General features: G+C 44.2%; 2 pseudogenes; one reads left to right on the top strand and one right to left on the bottom strand.

Moving 5' to 3' along the window:
* Nucleotides 1–6758: 6758 nt before the first annotated feature.
* On the bottom strand, nt 6759–11062 carry LOC141800558 (calcium homeostasis modulator protein 6-like; annotated as a pseudogene).
* A 4951-nt stretch (nt 11063–16013) lies between these two features.
* Nucleotides 16014–18918, top strand: LOC141800557 (uncharacterized; annotated as a pseudogene).
* Nucleotides 18919–24878: the final 5960 nt, after the last annotated feature.

The raw sequence follows: 24878 nt of genomic DNA, 5'->3' as shown, positions 1-24878 counted from the left end.
CCACTTGTGAATCTCAGGAAGGTCAGCGCTTATATTTTCTCCATCCCATGCAGCAATGCACACACAGAACATGTATTTTCAATGATGACAACTGCATGGAGAAATGAGAGGAATCGTCTGGATGTGGACAGCGTCAAGGCTGAGCTGCAAGTGTGTGTCAATATCACTTATCCCTGCACAGAGATGTACAAGAAGTTCAGTGGAAACAAAAAACTCTTGGATGCAGCCAAGAAAGAACAGAAGTATGGCAGATAGACAATCACTATTTTTGTGAGTACACTAATCTTATGATTTCACTGATGGGCTGCATGGGAAGGAGGACTCCCGCACACTGTCTAACTTGCAAGAAAGTAATTTATTTGCAACGTTTTGGTCTCAGACCTTCCTCAGGCAAACAGTTTAATCAAAGGGGCAGGACGTCTTAAGAGGTGGCGATCGCACTTGTGGACAATCGTCATCATGGCGTAACATCTGCACTAGTAAAGATAAAAATAGATACACAAAACAACAAACACACATACATTAACTTCCTGACAAAGAGAGTCATCATGGTGAAAGCCTATTTTAAGCCTACAAATAAGGCTAAAAGCAGAAACATCCATCACAAGATATGCCGTTTAGGGGGCATTAAAGGTCCATAAGACAAGAAACATGAGAAACAATACATTAAACTTTAAGTTGACACTGTCCATTGATGATTATATCATTTAATTCCCAAAGAAATAAACAGTCTAGAATGTGGTACAACCTGATGACATCAATACATGCAAACGGACACATATAATAGGTCACCTGGTCATTAAAAGTGGGCCTAGAAATGTGTGCAATTTATATGCATCGCACATCAGTTAGCCAGAAGGAGAAAGGACATGCTGTAAGTTAATTATAGAAACATATTCAGAGAAAGTTCATCACTAAGGCCTTTTAGGGCCAGAGTTTGTAAAGTAAAAATCCAGTATGCTTCCCGCTGTTGCAAAAGTCTGTCATGATTTCCGCCCTTGGAGGCAGTTTGACCTGTTCAATGCCACTGATTTGAAAACACTGCACTCTGGTGGCGGATGTCCTCACTTCATGGTAGGTAACATAGTTGGTGGGTATTATGGGGAATGTAGTTTATGTGTTATATAAGACAATTACATCTTTTAAGCTCTAGCAGGCTATATGAAATGGCCTGACGGCCCACATTTTGCCCACAAGCCTTGAGTTTGACACATGGGTAGTAGGCGGTTTTAAAAACAGCCATTGCCTTCCTGTTAATCCATGGCCTCATAATGAGGAGTTAGTTTACAACAAGATCAAGTTCATGACTTCAAGAGTCTGAAAACCAGTGTGTGGTTTTAAAGAATGTCTCCATGAAACACAGTATTTATATTATTCATTAAGGGCTTGATTTAATGCTTAATGTTGTTGTTTCACTTTGCTCTATACCTGTGACCTCTTTACAATACTACTACTACTACTACTACTACTACTACTACTACTACTACTAATAATAATAATAATAATAATAATAATAAAAACATGCCTTTTATATCTTTAATGATGAATGAAAACATTTGGTTATAACAAATGTTAAAATATAGTAAAAAGTTCAGAAATAAAGATACCAGCCTCAGACAAAGTACTACTGTAACTACAGCAACAACATGCTTACTACAAAATAGTGTGGTCCTTACAACAACAACAATAACAACAACAACAACTACAACTACAACCTACAATAAACAGCTTTTTTAACAAAAGTAAAATAAAAATAGTGTACTGAACTACCAACCAAGATTTAATGAGTGAATACATATTACATATTATTTATACATTTTACAAAGAAAGATAGCATTTTTATTTACAAAGAAAGTTTAAAAGTATCTCAGAAAATCATTTCAATTGATTGTGATACAGAAACTATAAACTGGGATTCCATAAAGTCTTTTTAGAATTTAAAAATGTTTCAAAATCAAATGTTGGCAGTTTGAAACCCTTGCTTTTTCTCTAGCTCTGCTGCTCGCTGTGTTTCTGCTCATCTCTCTGCTCCACATGTTTAACTGAATGATGCTGCATGAGGTTAAACTCTTCCTCTGTGAGACAGGTGCTTAAAGCTGTTATGAGGAGGATCTGTTTTAAATGGTCTGCCTCGCCACCTCCTGGCCGGGAGTCTCATTCTGTCGCAAAGATGTAACTTTTAACCAGGCGTGTGTTTGTTTTGGAACAAAATTTCTTTGTTCAAGTAAACTTTTAACTGGATAGAATGAAATGCGGTATGGTGTTTATCTGTACAGTTACGTAGCGCTGTAGTTTTAAACAGGACAACAAGCAAACATAGGTTTGTACAGTACATCAGTAGCCGGCTATATGTAGCGTTTCCAGCAGCCTGATGCTACGACATATCTGTAGGCTAACGTGACAACAAGCCTCAATAGTGGTTCGTACAGTAGTTTAGTAGCTGGCCATATGTACCGCCACTGACAGCTCTTAGGACGTGTCTGTAATGTGTAACATTATCAAATCAAATCATCAAATCAAGTTTATTTATAAAGCACTTTTCATACATTAAAAAGAAATACAGCACAAAGTGCTATACATGTTAAAAACAGTCCCCATCCCCCATTCAAACTCCACCCCAAAGCACCACCCACCCACACACACACACACACACACACACACACACACACACACACACACACATATATATATACACACACACACACACACACACACACACACACATATATATACACACACACACATATATACACACACACACACACACACACACACACACACATACATACATATGCACACACTATACATGATTTTAAATGTGTAGATTTAAAATCGTGTGGCTGAGTACAGAGGAGCCAGGTCAGGAAACGCCAGGAGGCCGACTGCACTGGGCGGCGTCCACAGTCTAAAGCCAGGACGCCTCCACCCGGGCATGCCACAGGACCAGCAAGGGGCCCACTGCAGCAAAGCGCTGCTGCAGACCCCCACCTGGCCAAGACGACGCCCACCACAGACAGAGACATCCCAGCCAGAGCCAACAGCGGCCCCCAGTGCAGGCAGCCCCCTGCTGAGGAAACACTGGAGATATGGAGTAGAAACATAAAACTACATATGCTAAGAATCATAAAATGAATAAAATAAATAAACAAATAAAACACTCGTTAATGAAATAGTAATAAAATAAGAGTAACAAGTAAAAAGGCGAGATTATATAAATAAATAAAATAAAAAATAAATAATAACATAAAAATATGGGATTAGTTAAAAGCTAAATTAAAAAGGTGGGTCTTGAGTCTACTTTAAAATATGAACATTCTCTGCAGCCCTGAGGTCCTCTGGCAGGCTGTTCCACAGACGGGGGCCATAATGTTGGAAAGATGCCTCACCGTAAGTCCGTGTTCGAGCTTGAGGAATTATTAAGAGGCCAGTGCCAGAGGATCTCAGGGTCCGCGAGGGTCCATATGGTAAAAGTAGTTCTGAAAGATAAGAAGGTCCAAGACCCCTAAGACATTTAAAAACCATTAAAAGAACCTTGAAATCAATCCTAAAACACACAGGGAGCCAATGCAGTGATTTTAAAACCGGGGTAATGTGTGCCCGCCTTCTGGTCTTCGTCAGCACATGTGCTGCTGAATTCTGTAATGATTGCAAACTTGAGATGTTTCTTTTTGGAAGACCAGAAAGCAGGGCGTTACAATAGTCAATACGACTGGAGATAAAAGCATGCATTAGCGTCCTTGTGTTAGCCCGGGAGAGAAACGGGCGGACTCTGGCTATGTTCTTTAAGTGGTAAAACCCTGTTTTAGTTACATTTTTTATATGAGAAATAAAATTGAGCTCAGAGTCAAAAATGACGCCCAGATTCTTAATCTGATTGCATGGAGTTAAAGACAGGGTTTGGAGTTTTGATAAAAGTTTCTCTCCCTGAGCCTTAGGATCGATAATTAAAACTTCAGTTTTGCCCTGGTTGAGCTGTAGGAAGTTTTCTGCCATCCAGGATTTAATGTCTAGAATACAATTAAAAAGGGCATCAATGGGCCCTGTGTCATCAGGAGACATGGATATATACAGCTGTGTATCATCAGCATAACTATGGAACATAATACCATGCCTCCTGATGACATCTCCTAGTGGCAGCATGTACACATTAAAAAGTATGGGGCCTAAAATTGAGCCTTGGGGAACACCACATTTCACTTCATGGGTCCTTGAGGAGCATGTGTCCAGACATACCAGAAATTTTCTATCTGTGAGATAGGAACTGAACCACTGAAAGGCAGTACCAGAGAGGCCTGCATGGTGTCTTAGTCTATTTAAAAGAATTGTGTGGTCCACTGTATCGAAAGCAGCTCTAAGATCCAGTAGCACAAAGACTGTGAGTTTGTGCAAGTCCAGGTTGCACCTAAAATCATTAACAATTTTTAGTAGGGCAGTCTCTGTACTGTGGTTTGTCCTAAATCCAGATTGAAATTTCTCAAGAATGGAATGTTTATTTAAAAAATCATTCAGCTGAATAAAAACAAGTTTTTCTAGAATTTTGCTTAAAAATGGTAAGTTGGAAACTGGCCTGTTTTTTTATTAAAAACATCAGGATCCAAATTGTTCTTCTTAAGAAGGGGTCTCACCACTGCCGTTTTAAGGGCAGCAGGGAAACAGCCTGTCTGAAGAGAACAATTTGCCATATTTAAAAGCTCAACTTCAAGGAAACCATAAAGCGGTTTAAAAAGTGATGTTGGAATAGGATCTAAAAGGCAGGTTGTTGGTTTTACTTGGGAGAAAACTCTACCAAGCAATTCAGCATCAACCAGTGCAAAACTGTCCAGTGTTTCCTCAGGTAAAAACAAGCTTTCTAAGGTGTTAAAAACAGTATTTTGATTAAAAATAGAAGCTCTTATAAAATCTATTTTACCCCTGAAGTGATCTGCAAAGCCTTCACAAAGAGAGTCTGAAGGAGTGATTTGGTTTCTGTTAAAAACAGGGTTGATTAAAAGATTGATGGTGCTAAAAAGAATTTTTGGGTTGTTTTTATGATCTGTGATAATTTTAGTAAAATAGCTTGTTCTCGCATGTCTGAGAGCAATATTATATATTTTAAGTTGCTCACAGTATATTTGATGATTAATGACTATCTTATTTTTCCTCCATCGCCGCTCAGCTACCCTGCAATTTCTCTTTAATTTTTTAATATCCTTGTTTCTCCATGGAGGTGTGCGCTTTGGCAGTACCTTTTTTGTCTTTAGTGGAGCTACAAGGTCAATTGTTGTTTTCAGTTTATTTGTAAAATGTTCGACAATAAAATCACAGGATGTAGGTGTAGGAGCTGGAGGGTGTTTACTTAATATTTCAATACAATTTGCAGCCACTTCCGGGGTAAAATAGCGCTTCCTGACAGTTCTCACCGAGGTCTCCCGTTGAATAAAACTGGTGATATTAAAAAACACACAGTAATGGTCTGACACAGCCAAGTCAACGACAGAGGACACACTGGCTGACAGGCCATAACAAAGGACTAAATCCAATATGTGTCCTCTCTCGTGACTTGGCTGCGTGACATGTTGATTAAAATCTAAGTAGTTTAGTAAATTTAAAAACTCTTTTGCCATGGAGTCTGAAGGGTTGTCTATGTGTATGTTAAAATCACCAGAAATAATAATAAAATTGAAAGTGGCATGGATTATGGATAAAAACTCAGAGAATTCACTGATAAAAGCAGCATTATGTCTTGGTGGTCTGTAAACAGTGATGCACAGGATTGAAGGACTGTTAAAAAGAATTGCATGATGTTCAAAAGTGGTGTACTGATCAAATTTCATTTCTTTTGTCTTTAGAGAGCTATTGACTATTGATGCAGTACCACCACCTTTTCTGCCACTCCTTAGGGAAAATGTAAAGTTAAAATTTGGTGGGGAGGCCTCAGTGAGAATAACTGGTGCATCTGTACCCAGCCACGTTTCGGTTAAGAACAAACAGTCTAACTCGTTATCTAAAATCAAATCGCAGATAATAAAAGATTTGTTTAAAAGGGAACGGACATTTAAAAGTGCCATGTTGATGGTGACAGGTGAGTTACAGTCTGTATTGGTGGGTTGTTGATGTTTTGGGAGAGGCCTGAGGTTATTGAAGTTCACAGAATGAGCATGATGGAGTCTGGTTATGTGAATCTTTGTTATGTCCTGCCAGTCATCCACCAATCAGAGCTAACATAACCTCACTCTTCATTTTATTGATAGACTCTCAAGTTTGAACAGACCACTGCAGAATAACTGCTGACTGTGGGTTGGAGTTAACATTATCACAGTTTAGCTCCTGTGTTAGCCTTTAGCTTGTGCTTAATCTCTCTCCTGTTTATCTTTCTTCTGCTCTTCTGTCCTTTTTCTGTCTGACAGTTAGGCTCCAGTGTCCACCATCGCTACAAAATTAATCACAGAAATCGTTTCAGCAGAGAAAAACACAGATCTCTCTTCTCACTACTAAACTTCATCAGCTGGCATGGTGTTGTCGTAGGGACCTAGACGTGCCGTAAATCAATCCGGTCTTGCTCGACCCGATCGTGAAGCTGTAAAGTAGCATTTCGTAATAAGCTGTAATACTGGCGCTGGCGATCAGGATAAGGCAGATATCTAGACAGGAAACATTTTCAAGATCATCTAGAAACTCCTCGCAGCCCCTTTAAGAAGATTGAAAAATAAAGTCTGATTTTTATTATTTTTAAGATTTTTTTTTTTTAATGTAGATTGAGAACAATGCAATGCACCTCTTCACACCCCTGTGTCGCCAACATTCTCAGGACCCTGAGCAGCAGGGCTGATACCTGAGGAGTCATTGGCTCTGACTGGGAGCAACTTTTGCTTCTCACCCTCAGCCCTGTCGAGATTCTCCATGGCATGGTGCAGGGTGCTGTAGTGCTGCTTCTCAGTGGAGGTGAACTTGAACCGGGGAGAGATCCTCTCCCATTCCGTCTCCGGGGGGATGTATACATCTGCAGGCGGAGTCTTGTTGAAGAAGCTTTTCAAGTTCCTCTCAGCCAGCTCTTTGGCATGTTCAGAGATGTAGACTCCATCATGCTGGTCTCTACCCGGGTATATGCCCTCCAGAACTTGAGCTGCAGGTAGCTGATGGGGGACGTGCAGCGAGCCAGGCAGGTCAGCAGCAGGCTGGACAACATGATGGCTGCAATAAGAAGCCAACCCAGAATCTGTGGACAGTATCAACACACAACAGAGAGTCATCATGCTAAAACACTCACACACCAAGTTTAACTGGGCTCTTAATACAATTTAAGCTTCAAATAATCAGCACTGTTTAGAGTGTGTGTGTGTGTTTGTGGTGGGGGGTCTCAATCAGTGCTTAGTGTGTCTGTCCTTTGCTAGCTGCAATATTTAGGAAGCATCATAACTAGGGTCATAAAAACAATACACCCAACTCTCGTCTTGATACAGTTTCCAATAATGGGTTAACGATGCAATTTTCTCATAATTTCTTTAACTGGCAAAATAAGGAAAAAAAAAAAAAACTTGAAACTTTTATAAATAAATTATTTGTTTAACACAAACATAAATAAGCCTTATCTAATGCCACTGTTACCTTGGCTTAAAAAAATGACTTTAACTTTATAAGATTTGCTGATGCACATTTATGTAAAATACTTTTCTAGACTAAAATCATACACTGCAATATCATATTTATACAGTCATAGTTTCTCATATTTGTAAAAGAAAAGAGTGAATCAAAAGAGGATAGATGGTAATAAGTTGTACATGTGTACACCCTGGCCACCCCTTTCTATGTCACTGCCCTCATTGAGCCACCCCAGTGTGAAAGTCTGGACATGCCCCTGCACAGAGGCACATAACAGTGTGGTATGAAAGCTAACAGGCTGAAAGCCTGCGCTGGAGGAAAACTCTTCAGATTTTTAAAGAATGAGAGCAAAGATAGCCAAACTACAACTGCTTCTTAAAGAGACAGCAGAAAGGTGACTCCTGAAGAAGCAAAGGGTTAATGATGAGCCACAGCACCATTCCAGTCTCCACAAACTGATCAGGATGAAGTTTAAAGTAAATATAAACCACAAAGAGTGACAGGGGACATTTCTGCTTCTGCTGACTTAATGTATTTTCTCCAGAAACTGCGTCTTATGTGCACGCAGCAGGGAGGAATGTTAATTCTGAGTAATCTTGCATTTACCTAGAATTAACAGTTGAATTGGTCTCTGGAATAGTGTTCTGGCTGTGTGCCTGCGTGTCTGCCTCTCTGTCCTTCCATTTTGGGTGAATTGTCTGGTTTACTGAGGTTTGTCTTGATTTCTTTGTAAATTCATTGATTAGGTTTTATAGACTTCTTTTAAAGAATCCGTTTTTATCTTTTGAAAATAGTGTCCTTTCCTGTGTCTTGTGGGTCCTAAGACTAAAGTTTAGGTGCAGTTACCTGGTTTGTATGTGAAGCCAGCTAACTGGTAAGTAGAAAAATGCTTAAGGTATTTATAAACTACATTGTAATAAAGAAATCATTGCATGTAATGCATTTATTTTTGTATTCAGGCCCTTGATCGGCTGCTGTTTTGCCTGCTTCTTTGTATTTGTATTTTAGGCCCTTTTAACTTGGACCAACTGGTGTAATTGTTTTCTTTGTTTAAACTTTTGCTCCTCCTCCTTCTAGTGATGTGGTTGCCAGCTGCTGGTGGAAGCACAAATATATTCTTTCCAGGGCTGGGCAACGATTAAAGCTTTTAATTGTAATTAATTGCATGATTTCCCTGATTAATCATAATTAATCGCATTGTGAAAGTGCCATAACATTTGTCATGCAAACACTAAATCAGTACTTGTTATACAGTAATAGTTAAATCACATATTTAGTGCAAATCAAATTTACAAAATGTAAATACAAAATTAAAGCTTATTGCCACTGTCATTAAAGTGATACTCTGGGATGGAACAAATTGGGTCCTATCACAAGGTTTAGGGCACAATTTAATCCTACAGCAGTGTTTTTGTGTAGTAGAAGCCCAGGGCGCTCGCACCAAACACCCCCTCCCTGCTCCTCTGCTGGTTTCCTCTGCACTCAGACAGGGCATATTTTACTTGACCAAAAACACAAATAAACAGACTCCCACCAAAAAATCTGATATTGGTCTGCATTCAAGTTTTATTTAGAGAATTTTCAGCGCATTTTTACTTTCACACAAAAACACCGCCAAATAAGGCTCTAGTTCTCATCGTGTCTCTTCGTTCTGGCAGACTACCTGCGTTTGTTAATATCTGGCACGCCGGGCGTGTGGACTGATACACCAAGCGGCGAGCGCCTTTAAGTACCGTGGCGTTGCCCCTCTTCTCCATGCTTGTTTTGGTTACTCATCTCGTGTTCTTCCGCCAATTTCCCTTCGGTTCCACCGCGGTCAACAACAGACATTTACAAAATAAAAGCATGTGAGCAACATGCACTAATGTGCGATAAAATATTTAATGGCGTTAATAGATTGACGGGTTACCGCGAAAATAACGCGTTGACTTGCCCAGCACTAATTTTCTCTAATTCAACTTGGGTTACTCTCAGTGTTTTTAGTAGCTTGCACTTACCAGTTAACCATTAGCCCTGCAGCATGTTGTGTTGTTTTAGAAGGACACACATACACACACACACACACACACACACACACACACACACACACACTACACATGCACATCCACACTCTTAACATAAGTGGGAGGTATGCTGATTGTGTGTGATGTTTAATGTAACGTGGAGTTTAGGGAATTTCAAAGGACGTCTACAACTTGTTGTTTAAAGTTAAACCCCTGGGCAGGGCCACAACACCAACCCTGAGGTTGGTGTGCTGGTTGGCGATGTTCAGCACCGTCTTAAACTTATCCATCTTGGCCTGTTAGAGTCTGAGGGACTCAAACTTTCACTTTCAAACTGTCTGTGACTGCCTGTGGTCAAACTTAACAAACATCAGCACCCTCCTTTCCCTGAAACATGATACTGCGCTGAATTATGAAACTGACTCACTTTCACTTTCACCGTTCTGTAAGACCCAACAGACACATGTTCTCTGTAACATGCCTCTTTTGTCTTCATGGAAAGAAAAAGTCCCAACAAACGCTTCTTTTCTTCTGAAATAAAATGTAGACCTTTTATATTTATTATCATAATAATCATTATTAATAGTTGTATTGTGTGTTCAAACATTCATTTAATTTTTTACATTTTTTTTATTGTTGTTCCACATTCTTTTAACCATTTTTGGGGGGTTTTCTTTGCCTGATGTGATGCCGTCACCCTCTTCTCTAGCGAAATTAATTAATTAAATAAATAAATAAAACGCTCTAACTATATTATTATAATGATTACTATCATATTTTCCTCATATGCCTTTTAACCTGATGTTGAATATTCTACTCGAGCGGTGACTTGCTTTGTAAATATTTGTTGCAAGACAAATAAAGTTATTATTATTATTATTATTATTATTATTATTATTATTATATAAAATCGCAGTCAGCTGCTCACTGACCTGAGAGTGAGCCCTCAGGGTGAGCATCACCCGCCCCCTGTCAGCCTCCGGGACCTCGCTCCCCTTCCCACAGGGGAACCCGTGCACCTCCTTCCAGCATTGCTCCGCGGTCTTTGTCTGTGGACACGGGTGCCATTTGGAGTAGATGCCTGTGATGTTCCCGGCCATCGCGCACTCGAAGTAGTTCCCATTGAGCAGAGCCACAGCGATCCAGGTGGACGGAGCCACCAGCGCGCAGAAGGTGACATGAAGCAGCACGCTCCCTGCCTCATACAGCCTCCAGCCGGACGGCCGCTCCTTGCATCGGCACAGACCCGTCACCAGCTTCCGGGTCTCCTTACTGAGGATGTACCCGATCAGCAGCAGCACCAGGGCCGGCAGCAGCAGGAACCCGATCCCGTACCAGTAGTTCAGGTTCGGGCTGCAGGGGCATTCGAAGATCTCCGAGGAGAAGATCTCCTCCCCACCGATAGTCAGCAAGGCCACAACGCCAACACCGATGTTGGTGTGCTCACTGGCAAATTTTAGAACCGTCTTAAACTTCTCCATCATGACTTGCTGAGAGTTTGAGGGACTGTCCCACTTTCACTTATAAAAACTTTTTAAATACTGCCTGTGACTGTCCTGACAAACTTCAGCACCCTCCCTTTTCTGGGACGTGATGCTGCATGCTGAGTTATGAAACTGACTTACTTTCACTTTCACCGTTCAGCAAGACAACAAACCTTCTGTTCTCTGAGACATGCTGCTTTCATCTACATAGAACAAAAAAACAGTCCCAATAAGTGCTTCTTTACATCTTTAAGAACAAACTCTATGAAGTTAATAAGAGTTAAAGAGAAACTTTCTTGCTCCCCTCCTAAAATGATGCAAAGGCAGGCACCTCCCAGATAGCAAAAAGTTATTGAATCAACATTGAAATTTAGTTAGGCTGAAGATTGAGATTAACATTGATGTCAGAACATTGACAAGAGCATTGATGTTGCTCGTTATGATCTGCATTGAAATATCATTGAATTTTCAATGAGCCTAGACGATGAATCAACCTTGATTCAACCATGTTATAATCAACATTGAAAGAACATGGAACTTTACTAACATTGATTAAACTAATATAACTAATGAATCAACGTTGATTCAACCATGTTATAGTCAACATCAACAGAACGTAGAATTGCATCAACATTGATCCAACTATGTATACACATTGAAAGAATATTATATTAAAGGGCTATTTCAACAGTTTTCAACCTCCATCTATTTTAATATGCCTCAAATTATGCCAAAAATAATCTCTTTTAACTATATTTGGTAGAATTACAGCAGGGGCTTGCCAAAGTCATCTACTAGTGATATCACTTCCAAGTGGCTGAATTGTAATGATGTCACTACTGGACAACAATTCTGGAGTAACCCTTGCGGAACTATGAAAGAACAAAATTGGTCAGGTAAAATTGTTTGGCTTAAATGAGGTATATTAAACAGGAAGTTTGAAAAATGCTGAAACAGTTCATTAAGTATGCTTACTGCAGTAGCTCTCAACCTTTTTATACAGACTCTACTTCATAGGAACACTTTTGGGGACCCCAAAATGTATTGTAATTATGCCCTTCAAGATGGATATTCAAAAATACATTGTGAGTTTGCATTCAAATCAAGGTTGAGAACAGCTGCTTTATCTACATGCTTTATGAACAGAAACAAAGAGACAAATTATTATATCAATTTAGTCATTTATTAAATATTAAATGATGTCACATATGACCGTATGAATGGGTGCCTTGTATAGGGTATGTAAGTACGTATGTGTTTTTGAATGAATATAAATGTCCACCTGAATACTATTATTATTTTATTTACTATTCTTCTTGCCCCCACCCCCCTTTTGTATTTTTTAAAATTTCTGACTCTGATTGTTATTTCTTTGTTATTTCACAAGTCTGCTTAATCTCTCATCTCTCATATCATTAAGGCTTTCTTAACTTGTAAATTGCCTGCATGCACAATTTTTCAATGACAAAATACACAATTGTTCACCATCTTTCAATGGACTTCGCTGTGCTTCAGGTCCAGCTTCGGGAGCATTCAAGAGGGATTAGGTGATTTCAGCCTTAATCCACTGAGCGTCCTGAGACATTTCCTTCACCTCCATGAGTATCTCTGTCAGCATCCTTGTGTTCATTTTGGCAGCAATGTCTTGAAGGAAAACAATTAGGTTTACATTAAATTTCAAGAACAGATGAAGCATTTTCAAACTAGAATGACACTAAGCAACTCTCTAATGGCTTAGGTGCTTGCACACATGACTTATAGTAACTATATGATGTTAAACTTTAAGCATAAGGACAGTTTTCTCAGTGCAGAGAGCAGCAGTGATTCTTGCCTTGCAACATTTGACTGTGCTCCCCTTCACGTAATGGTCCACGTGGTGTTTCAGGAGATGAACCTGTAAGAAACCAACAACAAGGCATGATGGCATCAGCATTACACATTTTGTCTCTGACACATTAGATCATCGAGAATGAAGGGAAAAAAGGGGGGGGGGGGGTTAAATGGACCCCACCGGCTGAGGCAGCACTCAGGCACAGTGATCATGGGCCGTGTGCAGGAGGGGAGGAGTGGTCCTCGAAGCCAGTACACCAACCTGCTAGGGCTTGGCGATTATGGTAAAAATAAGAATCCTGATTATTTTAAGTGATATTGAAACCACAATTAATATCCAATGAATTGTCCAGCCCTACAACCCACCAGCAGGCAGTTAAGGACCTCTGCTGAAAAGGGAAGCCAGTGGGGGTGAACAAAGAGTAAGGACCCCCACAGGCCTTCAGGTGCGTGGATGGCATCTAGGGAGTGAGCCCGTGATGCTGGGATTTACTGCTAAACCCTCTGGAAGTGTCATGGGCCCATCATCGAAACAGGGAGTAGGGTACCCACTTGACAGCTCAACGCCATCACATGTATGAACACCCCACAGTGGTGCTTCAAGAATAAATATCCTACTTAAAAGCTACTGCTGCGGTCAGACACAAGCTTAGCTCAGGGAGGAAGATGCCCCTGACATGCAGAGTCCACACCACTTTAGATAACAACATCATATCCTGCAAGAGCTTGGAAGTTAAAATAAAAAAAGGGGGTGGGGGGTTTAAAATGGACAATATATACCTGGATCAGGTGTTCTCTATCGTCTCGAGACTATCTCTCCACTCCGTTACATATTCCATATGTACGGGTATATGACCCCCGCTGCTTGTCAGGGTACTTGGATAATTCTTTAAGACACACCGGCTAGCCCGGCCACGCCCTATCGCGTAGCTATAAAGCGCCAGCGCAGGCGTGCGATCATTGATTGTTTGATCTCCACGTGTGCGTCAGGGTGCAGAATCTCTCAATCTACGTTACAGAAAGAGCGAGGGTGCAGTTGTCGAATCCGCTTACCTGTTGTAAGTTGGGGCGTCTCTCTTTGGCAGCCTCCCTGGATTACTGTGTCTTGGGCTCTTCTTGTCTGTTTTTCGTGAACGAAGTCATCCTGGCTGGGTGAGCCGGAGGTCCTACGGCTGCCGGCGGGGGTGACTGTGTTCCTCTGAGTGTATTGCTCGCACTGAGCTAACGCGCTCGGTGGATACATGCCCGGTGCTGACTGTTCGATACGGTGCTCTCTCCCCAACGTATTGCTCATGGCTCGTGAGCTGACGCGTTCGGTGGTGAGGTACTGACTGTGACAGCTGCAGTGTGATCATCTGAGGGTCGGTCCAGAGCTACGCTCCGGCTCCCGGCTCTGGTGGTGTCCTCTCGCCGGTGAATTGCTTGCGGCTCGCGGGCTAACGCACCTGGCGACGGACGCTGGTCTTTCCCTCTCCAATAGTCTCTCCTCCGATAGTTTAAGCACTCCTTTGTCCACCCCACCGTAGCATACAGCTCCCACGAGCGGCTGGCACGCACAGTCCATTACAAGAACAAACACACACACAAAAAAAAGGGAAATAAGTGAGCTAGCTTCGGTGCTACGGCTAACAGGAAGTGATGGAGTACCTCTGGGTCAGCATGGCGGCTCAGGAGGGACACTGTTGTTTGGGCTGTGGGGTGGCGATGCCCCTATAGGATGGGCATGATAACTGCATTTTATGTCTGGGGCATGAACATGCTTTAGTCTCCAGAGAAAACCCTCAGTCGTGCATGGACTGCTTTATTCTGCCTGCGCGTACCAGAGAGGCCCTTTGCAGATTTTTTGCTCCAAAGCGTATGGGTGCTCAGGTTTATGAGGGACCACAGCCTAAAACTAGTAGAGTGGTTGTGGCTTCGGAGGGGAGGGGGGAGTGTTCTGGTGCCTGGCAGGCTCCATTACCTCCTCCTAAGCCTATCAGGGTTCGGCCTCCGCTGAGCTCTTTTCCTCCCTTAGGGGAGGAGGAGGAGGAGGCGGAGGAGGAGGATGTAGATGTGGAGACCATCTCTTCCTCCGAGGAGAATGTTCTCTCTTGCGCCCAGCCGTCTGTGAGTGAGGTAACTAGGGGAGAGGTAGCCCGTCGGTTTGAGGAGGTAATTATCAGGACTTCTAGGGCTCTGGGTGTTGCCCTTCCTGAGAATCCCAGGGCTGCGTCCTCAAGGTTTGAAGAGGGTGAGGAGATGCGCCCTGCCTCTACGCAGGTGCCGCTCCTACCTGATTTTAAGGAGCTGCTGTGCCAGCAGTTCCACACTCCAGCCACTGCCCACATGTGGTCTGCAGCATGTCGCCGGTTTTCTAACATGCACGACAGGGACCAGGTTGCTTGTGGGACACTTCCCCCAGTGGACCGGGTCCTCACTCCTTTGGTGTCCCCCTCTAACTCCATACTTGGGAACGCCACCTGCTCGAGTAAAAATTGCAGGGTCATGGATAGTCTGCTCACCAGGCTACATAAAGCCATGTCGGTGCAGACTCAGCTGGCAAATACAGGGGCTATCTTGTCTCTTTACCTCCGTGACTTGTCTTGGCAGGTTCAGCTTGACACCAGTATCGGTGAGGAGCTGCAGATGGCCTCCTCATGCCTCTCCTCAGTGATGAGGGAGCAGGCTGAGGCGGCAGGCAGTGCCTTAGCTTCCTTTTGGGTAGCTAGGCGCCACTTGTGGCTGTCTCAATCCCAGCTGCAACAGGGGGATAGAGACTGTCTGCTCAAGGTGCCGGTGGAACCCACAGCCATGTTTGGCCCTCACGCCACTGCCTTACTGCAGCAGGCGCAGGAGAGCCGCCGCTGTGCTAAGGAGGTTTCGGGGGGCCTTGTCAAGCGTGCCGCAGGCTCCAGGCCTAGACGGTCTCACTCTCGACCAGCAGCAGCTCCTGAGGCCTCGTCATGGGGTCAAGGGGACCTCAGACTCCAGCTAGAGGCCTCCCGGCAGAATAGGCGCCGCCGCCAGGGCAGGGGCAGAGGACTGACTGCTAAGGCAGAGGGGTCCTCTAAGCGCCCTCAACCCTCTTGACAATTATCGGACTCGGGCCAACCAGGCTCCCCCATCCGCTGCTCGCAGGATGGCTTGGCTGGCCCTGGAGGCCGACCCGTGGGTGGTTTCCACCATGACCCATGGGTATCGCATCCAGTTTTTGCGCCGACCGCCAGTTACAAGGACACCCATGAATACAGCGGTGGCCGATCCTCACCAGAGGGCGGTTCTGCAGGCAGAGCTGTCTGCTCTTCTGGAAAAAGGGGCTATAAGGAGGTGGCCTCAGGGGATCAGCGGGCTGGGTTTTTCTCCCGCTACTTTCTGGCCCCAAAGAGGGACGGAGGGCTTCGCCCAATTCTGGACCTCAGGGGGTTGAATCAGTATCTCTGGCCCCTGCTATGCCGGATTTTGACGGTCCCCAGGGTGAGGCGGGCAATCTCTGCAGGAGATTGGTTCGCCACTATAGACCTGAAGGACGCCTATTTCCAGATACCAATCTGGAGGGGTAACTGGCGTTTCCTGCGGTTCGGCTTTGCAGGCAAGGTATACGAGTTTCATGTGCTGCCGTTCGGTATTTCTCTGGCACCACGCACCTTCACTCGTTGTATGGATGCGGTTCTCTCTCCCCTGAGGCACAGGGGCATCAGGATCCTGAACTACCTCGACGACTGGCTGGTTTGCGCAGTCTCTGAGGAGCAATGCCGCCAACACGTTGCCCTGCTGCTGGACCACGTTCAGAGTTTAGGCCTGCGCTTAACCTACAAGAAGAGCAGGCTCGAACCGGCCCAGGTGACCTCCTTCTTGGGTATGGTCCTGGACTCGAGGAGCGGTACAGTTGCTCTGACCCAGGAGAGGCAGCTGGCCTTCAGGTCTTGTGTTGCCCTGTTCCAGCTGCACGATCTGGTCAACTGGGGCTTCTGCCTTCGCCTCATGGGCCTAATGGCAGCCATGGTGCAGGTAGTTCCTCTCGCCCTCCTGCACATGTGGCCTGTGTAAAGGTGTCTGCTAAGCTTGGGGTTGTGCCCTCAGATGTCCCACAAGACCAAAGTACGGGTCTCCCGGAGGCTCCACAGAGCCCTACGCTGGTGGAAGGTCCCCGCGAACATCAGGGCGGGCCGCGATCTGGGTCCAGTGATATATCGCCAGCTGGTGTACATCGACGCATCCCCGGCAGGGTGGGGCGCGGTACACGAAAGGCTGGGGGGTCAATGGTGTCTGGACCGGCCAGTGGCAGGGTCAGCACATAAATGTCCTGGAACTGAGGGTGGCTCTTCTTGCTCCGCGTCATTTCTTGCAGAGACTGAAGGGTCATCATGTGATTGTCCGCACCGACAGCACAGTGGCGGCCGCTTACATCAACAGGCAGGGGGGGCTGGGCTCTCCGGTCCTGTGCAAGCTGGCGACAGTTCTCTGACAGTGGGCCCACCCCATCTTCCTCTCGCTCAGAGCCGTGCATGTGCCGGGAGTACTGAACTGAACTCCGCGGCAGACATCATGTCGAGGGGGGGCTCTCAGCCGGGGGAATGGGGGCTCCATCCGGAAGTGGTGTCCGAGATATGGTGTTGCTTCGGCAGGGCAGAAGTCAACCTGTTCGCATCAAGGGAGTCGTCCCACTGCCAGCTCTTTTTCTCGCTGAGGAACGATGATCCCCCCCTGGGCTGGGATGCTCTGGCTCATCCATGGCCCAGGGTTCTGCTCTATGCCCCCCCCCCCCCCCCCCCCCCTTCGCTCTTCTCCAGCCTCTTCTGCGAAGAGTCCAGGTGGAGCATGTGCGGGTGATACTGGTGGCGCCTCTGTGGCCCCACATGGCATGGTTCTCGGGCATTCCTCCTCTGCTGGACGGACCACCATGGGAGCTCCCGTGCCGGAGGGACCTTCTCTCCCAGGCGGACGGAGCCCTGTTCCATCCCTTTCCAGCAGGGCTCAGGTTGGTGGCTTGGCCCCCTGAGAGGGACAGGCTTCTGGCTTTAGGGTTGCCAGAGCCGGTTGTGGCAACAATTCAGCAGGCCCGGGCTCCATCCACAAGGTCGGCGTATTCCTACCGTTGGCAACTGTTTGCTGCCTGGTGTGGGTCTAACCAGGTAGACCCCTACTTAGCCTCTGCTCAGCACATCCTGCAGTTTTTGCAGTCTCAGCTGGAGGCCCGGAAGGCTGCGGTAACACTGGGAGGATTGGTGGCAGCAATCAAAGCAGTGCGAATCGGCAATGTTGCGCTGGGCGCTGAGGACTGTGCCCTCATCTCTCGGTTTCTCCGGGGGGCCCACAGGCTTACGGTGCAAACTGCTGGTCCCGCAATTCCCTCATGGGACTTGTATATCGTCCTTGAGGCTCTTCAGAGTCCCCCTTTTGAACCCTTAGGGAGTGCAGATCTGAAGTGGCTTTCCATTAAGACCACCTTCCTGCTTACCATTACATTGGCCAGGAGGATGAGTGAACTCCATGCATTGTCAGTGCATGGAGACTGCTGCCGGTTCTCCTCAGACGGTTCCAGTGTCGTTCCGAGACCCAACCCAGCCTTTCTCCCTAAGGTCCTCACTGAGTTCCACCTGTCTCAATCAATTGAGCTTAGGTCTCTCTCCTCTCCGGATGATGGTGGGGATGCCGAGCAGGATCAGTCCGCTCTGTGCCCGGTGAGGACTTTGACGGAGTACATTCAGCGGACTCAGGCTATCCGGAGGTCAGATCAGCTCTTTGTCTGCTACGACCCTGGACTACTGGGAAGGCCTTTGTCTAAGTCCAAACTGTCACATTGGGTGGTGGACGCTATCCGTCAGGCTTACCTTCTGTCAGGCGTGCCCGTCCCATCAGGGGTCTGGGCGCACTCCACTCGGGGTGTGGCTGCCTCCTGGGCCTTGTGGCAAGGAGCCTCACTTGCCTCCATTTGCTCTGCCGCCACATGGTCATCCCCGTCGACCTTTACCAGGTTCTACCGCCTTAACGTCGCTGCCAGCCCCTCTCTTGGGGAGCGGGTGCTGGGCTCAGCACAACGGTAGACACGTCGACTCCCCTCGGCCTTGCGGGCCGGGTGACGATAGAGAACGTGTGGTTACTGTGTAACCTTGGTTCTCTGAGTGAAGAGACTATCTCTCCAGTCCTTAGGCCGCTTGGAGACACGTTTCAATCAAACGATCAATGATCACACGCCTGCGCTGGCGCTTTATAGCTACGCGACAGGGCGTGGCCGGGCCAGCCGGTGTGTCTTAAAGAATTATCCAAGTACCCTGACAAGCAGCGGGGATCATATCCCGTACATATGGAATATGTAACGGAGTAGAGAGATAGTCTCTTCACTCAGAGCACCAAGGTTACACAGTAACCACACGATCTGAAGATAGCAGATCTGGAGCCATGTGCGCGGCTGTCATCCAAACGCAAGAACATACATTATTGTTTCAAGTGAACACTGCTGAGGAAAAAAAACAACGAAAACAAATGAATAAATACATACGATTCCTTGCCGGCTCTGATGGAACATTGTGGTTGGGGCTGGAACAATACACTGGCAGTATTCCTAGAGAAATACAGAAAAAAGGCAATTGTGCACCATAAAACCAGTTTGTATAAGCTCCATGTACTGGTACTACAAAGGCAAAAAAAAAGAAAAAGAGAGAATCTCTTTAGTTGACTTACCCTTATAGATTTGGGGATTGTTACCATTAACATCTAAAAAGACAACAAAGAAAATATTAAAAATTCTTGCACAGTATTTGAAAACTATACTTTTCAATGTTTAGAATAGCAAGAGGTTGAAGGTTACAGTACTTCAGTCTATAATAAGTTCAGAGCCATGACACTGTGGTCAAAGGCACAACAAGTGTTAAGTGCTGGCTAATGGGAGAATTAAATCTGTACAAAAGTCTCTTGTTTACAGAAGGACAGACAGAGATACCATTACTTCCTGCTTTGAAATGGATTTAAAGTAGTCAAAATTACTGAATGTAAAATCCATTGTTGTCATAAAATGCCAACATTAACACCTCCTTTCAAAAAAGTGATACACAGAATAAGCTACTTCATACACTCAACAACACTTTCACCCTTTTAACTCCAGTAAGGCAGAACAGAAATCCAATAACAGATTTGACGGTAATATGAAGCCTATTAGTCTATTTACCATCATTACAGGGGTCCGTTGACTCTAATGCTGCCAAGTAGCTTCCACAAAAGCCTACAATAAGAGAACAAAAAATATGAGCTATATTCTGACTAATAGTCCAGAGGCTTAGCACACATTTTTGGGTGGATTGTGCACATGTGGATAAAAGCGCCAAATTTTGTATGAGGCTTCTTTAAGACCAACTAAAGGTTTTTAGCCTCGGAGCCCAACACAGATATCGAAAATATCCATATACAACACCAAAGATGTTTTTCAAATGTTATTTTTCATGTGAAAGTAATAGTTCTGTGAGTCATAAGCAGAACATTGATGATAAATTGTTCTTTTTTTGTCCAGTAAAGAACTTGAAACTGATTTTAATTTATCCTCTAATTAAACCCCCCCTAATGATGTGTAAAATAGAGTACCAAGACACCTGGTACCTGTACATCCTCCATAATGTCCTGAAAAGTATAGGCGGAATTTAAAAATAGAGAGAAAACAGTCCTTTCAATGTATAGAATTAACTCTGTTTTGTTTGAAATTTAAATGTAAAGTTGTTCAAATAGATACTGTTTCACTATGCATCCAGATGGCAGTAAATAAAAAAATAAAAATTAAATTAATTTTCCAGCATGCAACGCGTGTGCCAGAGCCCTATTAAGGGACTTTGGCATGTTGTTTTCATAGTTTCCCCAAATGTTGCCTCACTACAGCAAAGACTTCGCTTTTTTATTAAAATGTGCTTTTGCAAAAGGATTACTGTAAGAATGGGGTCTGATCCTACGAGCACTGGTGTCCATTACAATGTGCTGAGTCGGACGCGATCTTTAGCCCGCCTTCTACACCCGTAAATTTTCATATTCACACATACTCAGATGGGGTTGAAGGAATGAAAAGAAAAAAAAAAGCGGGAGCAGTGTTTGTTAGCGCGCCAGAGTAACATGCCTTGCTATTTTTTTAATCATTGCACCAAGCTACAAACTCCATACTTAGGTTTTTCACGAAAATGATTCGCAAAGTAAACATTTAATCAAAAGATGACGGGCAGATTATGTCTGAACGGGATATACTCGCCTACCAGCTAGCTTCAAGCATCCATGCTAAACACTAATGCTCCAAAAAACAAGTTATCCTCCACATGGCAAGAATTTAAATAAAGATAGCGTTTGGTCAAACGATTATAGATAAGTTTTATTATCTAAAAGGCAAAATTAAATACATTCTCAACGACTTACCAATTTGTCTCAGCGTTATGTCGCGGTATCGCCTCAGCACGGTCATTTTGAATTTCAGATCCTGTGAAACATCGCGAGTTGTTTGACCTTTCGCAAAACTCCGCCCCTAAGTGACGGTCACTGTCAGTCACACGTCCCAGCAACCGTTGCTATGTAAGTGTAGTCAGTCAAGCCTCAAAATCACGTAAACAAACCGGGCACTCTGGAAGATAATTAGCAAATTCTGAAGTCGTTTACAGCTGCTGAAAGACATAAAAGAGCTATGCTATAATCGTCTATATACTTTAATGTTTTTTTACATTTATGAATCAAAGCAGCCCTACAGCCCTCCTTCTCACTTCTTGAAAATGGAAAGAAGATGGCTCCCCCATATTCTTGGGGTACAGTCTGACTCACAAACATTATGTACACATCACTTCACCATATTGCTTAGCTGTGAACGGAATTGGCCCCTATCACGGATAAAGTACACTATCGTCGCTCGCTCATTTTCCCCGCTGAATGGTGAGACTGACTCACTTTCATTTTCACTGTTTCATGAGACAATAAACCTTCTGTTCTCCAAGACATGCTGCTTTTATCTCCACAGAACAAAACAAGTCCTGATAAACGCTTTTTTTGTACCTTTAGAACGAACTTTATGAAGTTTTGGAGAGTTAAAGAGAAACTTTCTTGTCCCTCTAAAGACACATTTCTTATTCTAAGGGTTCACAGGAGACTCTCTCTGCAGGTAACACACAACATGATGCTTCTTTTATTTCTGCAGGAACAAAACACTCCCTGAAAATTCTTCCTTTACCTGTGAGGAAAAAAACACCATATATGGACTACAGATGGAACGCTTCACAAGAAACACAGTTTGGTTCTTGTAACAGTTTTGTGGCCACAGTTTTTGGTTTGGTTTGGTGTACATTGTTGTTGTTGTTTTTAACACCCCAGATTACCATAAACCAGTGTTTCCCAACCCAGGGACCTGTACTACAAAACTGGATTAAGTCATCCAGGATAACTCTGCAACAACTCGCTGAACGTCACCGGATCTACGTCATCCAGTTCTGCTGTACTATGAGGCTCATTATCAACTCGATAAGTGAATCTGTCTGGGATCTGTACGCGCACACATAAAATGGACGTGGTTAGCGGCCCCGGAGCATTTTCCACAATGGAGAAGAGAGCGTCCTACTTTAAGGCGGAGGAGCAGCAAATAATACTGCAAAAATATGAGGAGTACCACAGTATAATCCAGGCCAGGAGCAACACGACTGCGGCTATAAGAAGCTGGAGGCATTGCTGCAAAAAATCGCCGACTCAGTGAATGCGTAAATTTCCAAAATGCTGATATTAATAGACCTATCTCATCATGTGACGACACGGGCAGTTAGGTCCTTATTCATTCATGTTGTCAGTCAGTGTGTGTGTGATCAGCATCATATCCCTCCTCATAACTAGAGAGTCCACTTTCCTACAAATCCCAAGGAAAACGCTCATTATAGGCAGTTTGTATTGCAGATGCAATAGCAGTGGGGAAAAAAGGACGTGGGAGCAAATAAAAAATAAATCTAAAAACATCCTTCAAAGTGCTCAGTATGAAAGATTCCATTTGCACACATTTCTTCTTTTCCCTGACAATAGCCACGTATACATGAGGAGTTTTTCGTCTTTCCGAATGGAATCTTTCTGAATGACTTTTCCGAAAACAATAGTATACATGGAAAGGAATATTCCAATCTCCGGTCTACATGCGCCGCTATAATCAAACAGAATAGTCAATGGGGCATGCGCAGAAAAACATAAACATCACATGATTTATCAAAGACGGAGGACAACAGTTTTTTTTTTATCACGGTATTGCAATACTCCATATTGCGAGTGTCCGTCCAGTCTTGAAATTATGTTCAGTTCTTCAAAGTTTGGATCAAAAACAAACTTTCCGCAGCAGTACAGTGCTGACGGCTCACCGCCATTTTTAAAGTTGAGGAACGTCTCTAGTTGCGTCTAACGTCATATCTGAGCATGCGCTGAAAGAACGTACCCTGACAACTTTCCTTTTGAGTGGATACATGATTCCTCAATCGGTTTGGGGAAAGGAATATTCCACCCCTGTGAAACCGATTAAATTTCCATTCGGATTGGCACTTTTCTTTTGAAATGAGGTGTATACAAAGGTTAAATTCTTTCCGTTTGAGCAAATAATCCAAATGCAAGCCGAATATTTGGGTCCACGTGGCTACAGTCTCAGTTATGATGATCAGTAAGATATTGTTTGTTCACAGCCCATAAGAAAAAATGTTGGGCCAAAAAGACAGGGGGCGGTCCCGCACCGGAGGACTTCAGTCCGGCTGACTGATTGGTCAACGGGCGGTCTGTCACACCCCGTGAGCTCTTATCCTGGAACTTAACCTGCTTCGAACCAGGTTTGGTGTTCAGCATCAGTTACCGGGATAACATGTCTGGATAAAAAGAGATCCACATTCGTAGTGTGGAAAACCCGAAACTTATCCTGGAAGTTATCTCTTAGAGCTAATCCAGCTTCGTAGTACAGGCCCCTGGTCCTGGAGGACCCCTGCCCTGCATGTTTTAGATATTACCCCACTCCACTACACCTGATTCAAATGAATGGCTCGTTATCGGGCTCGAGCAGAGCTTGATGACGAGCTGATCATTTGAATCAGGTGTGTTGGAGTCAGGAACAGAAAAAACATGCAGGGCAGGGGTACCCCAGGGCCAAGATTGGGAAACACTGCCATAAACCCTAATAATCCACCACTAACAGATTATTTTTAATCCATTCTTTCATGTATAGTCCTGAAAAACCTGCCCTGGTTGGGGTACCCCAGTCTAAAAAGTCTGGCCCTGCCCCTGCTTGTCAGAGCGTACCTTGATGCTGGTTCGTTCTGTTGCTGCTCGTCAGCAGATGGATTTACACTGAATGGAGGGTTCAGTTGGTGGAATAGAGGGAGTTACATAGAAAGACAGCATTTAGCTTTCCCCAGGTAAAAGTCAAACACCTTCTCAGTCTGTCTGTCCGAGCAGTGGACAACTCTGGTCTCGCACATTGTCATGGATGATGGAGGGATGTAATCAGTGAAAAGGAGAACACCTGTGAACAGTTGTGAGATGTAATTACTGTTTCCAGTGAGTGTGAATCCGTAGAGTTTGATTTGACACCAGCCTGTAAGATTTTGTGCACAGTGCACTTCCTGACGGTGTACTTACTGAAGTATCCCATTTGAGACAGCTCTGAAGTTCACCTGAACTCTAATCATGAGACACACTGACACACACATAGTTTCAAAGATTTCCTTAGTCACAGAAAACACACACACACTAAGAAATAGACACTCAGGGTCTGTTTACAGGTTTCAACCCAAAATGCAAAAACGCAGAGAAAGAAAATCTGTTTATACAGAAACACTGAGAGACTGAAAACATTGTAGTAAGCATGCCAGGCCTGTAGGTGGTGCTATGACTGTCTTGTCCAGAAGTAGCTTTTGGTAGAGCTCCTCTGAAGTAGAGTTGGGCCGATCATCTGGTGTATTGGTGAATGCTAAGAGAAGAAGTGGAGTAACAGATGCACATTTTGTTAAAGACAGTCGTCAGATTGAGCAGTGGTCAGCAA

The sequence above is a fragment of the Halichoeres trimaculatus genome, unplaced genomic scaffold (genome assembly GCF_033239565.1).
Source record: "Halichoeres trimaculatus isolate MK-OKI-2021-1 unplaced genomic scaffold, fHalTri1.1 fHalTri1_scaffold_12, whole genome shotgun sequence".
Taxonomy (NCBI): Eukaryota; Metazoa; Chordata; class Actinopteri; order Labriformes; family Labridae; genus Halichoeres; species Halichoeres trimaculatus.
The sequence above is the reverse complement of the archived record's forward strand: the minus strand, read 5'-3'. Positions and strand labels throughout refer to the sequence as shown.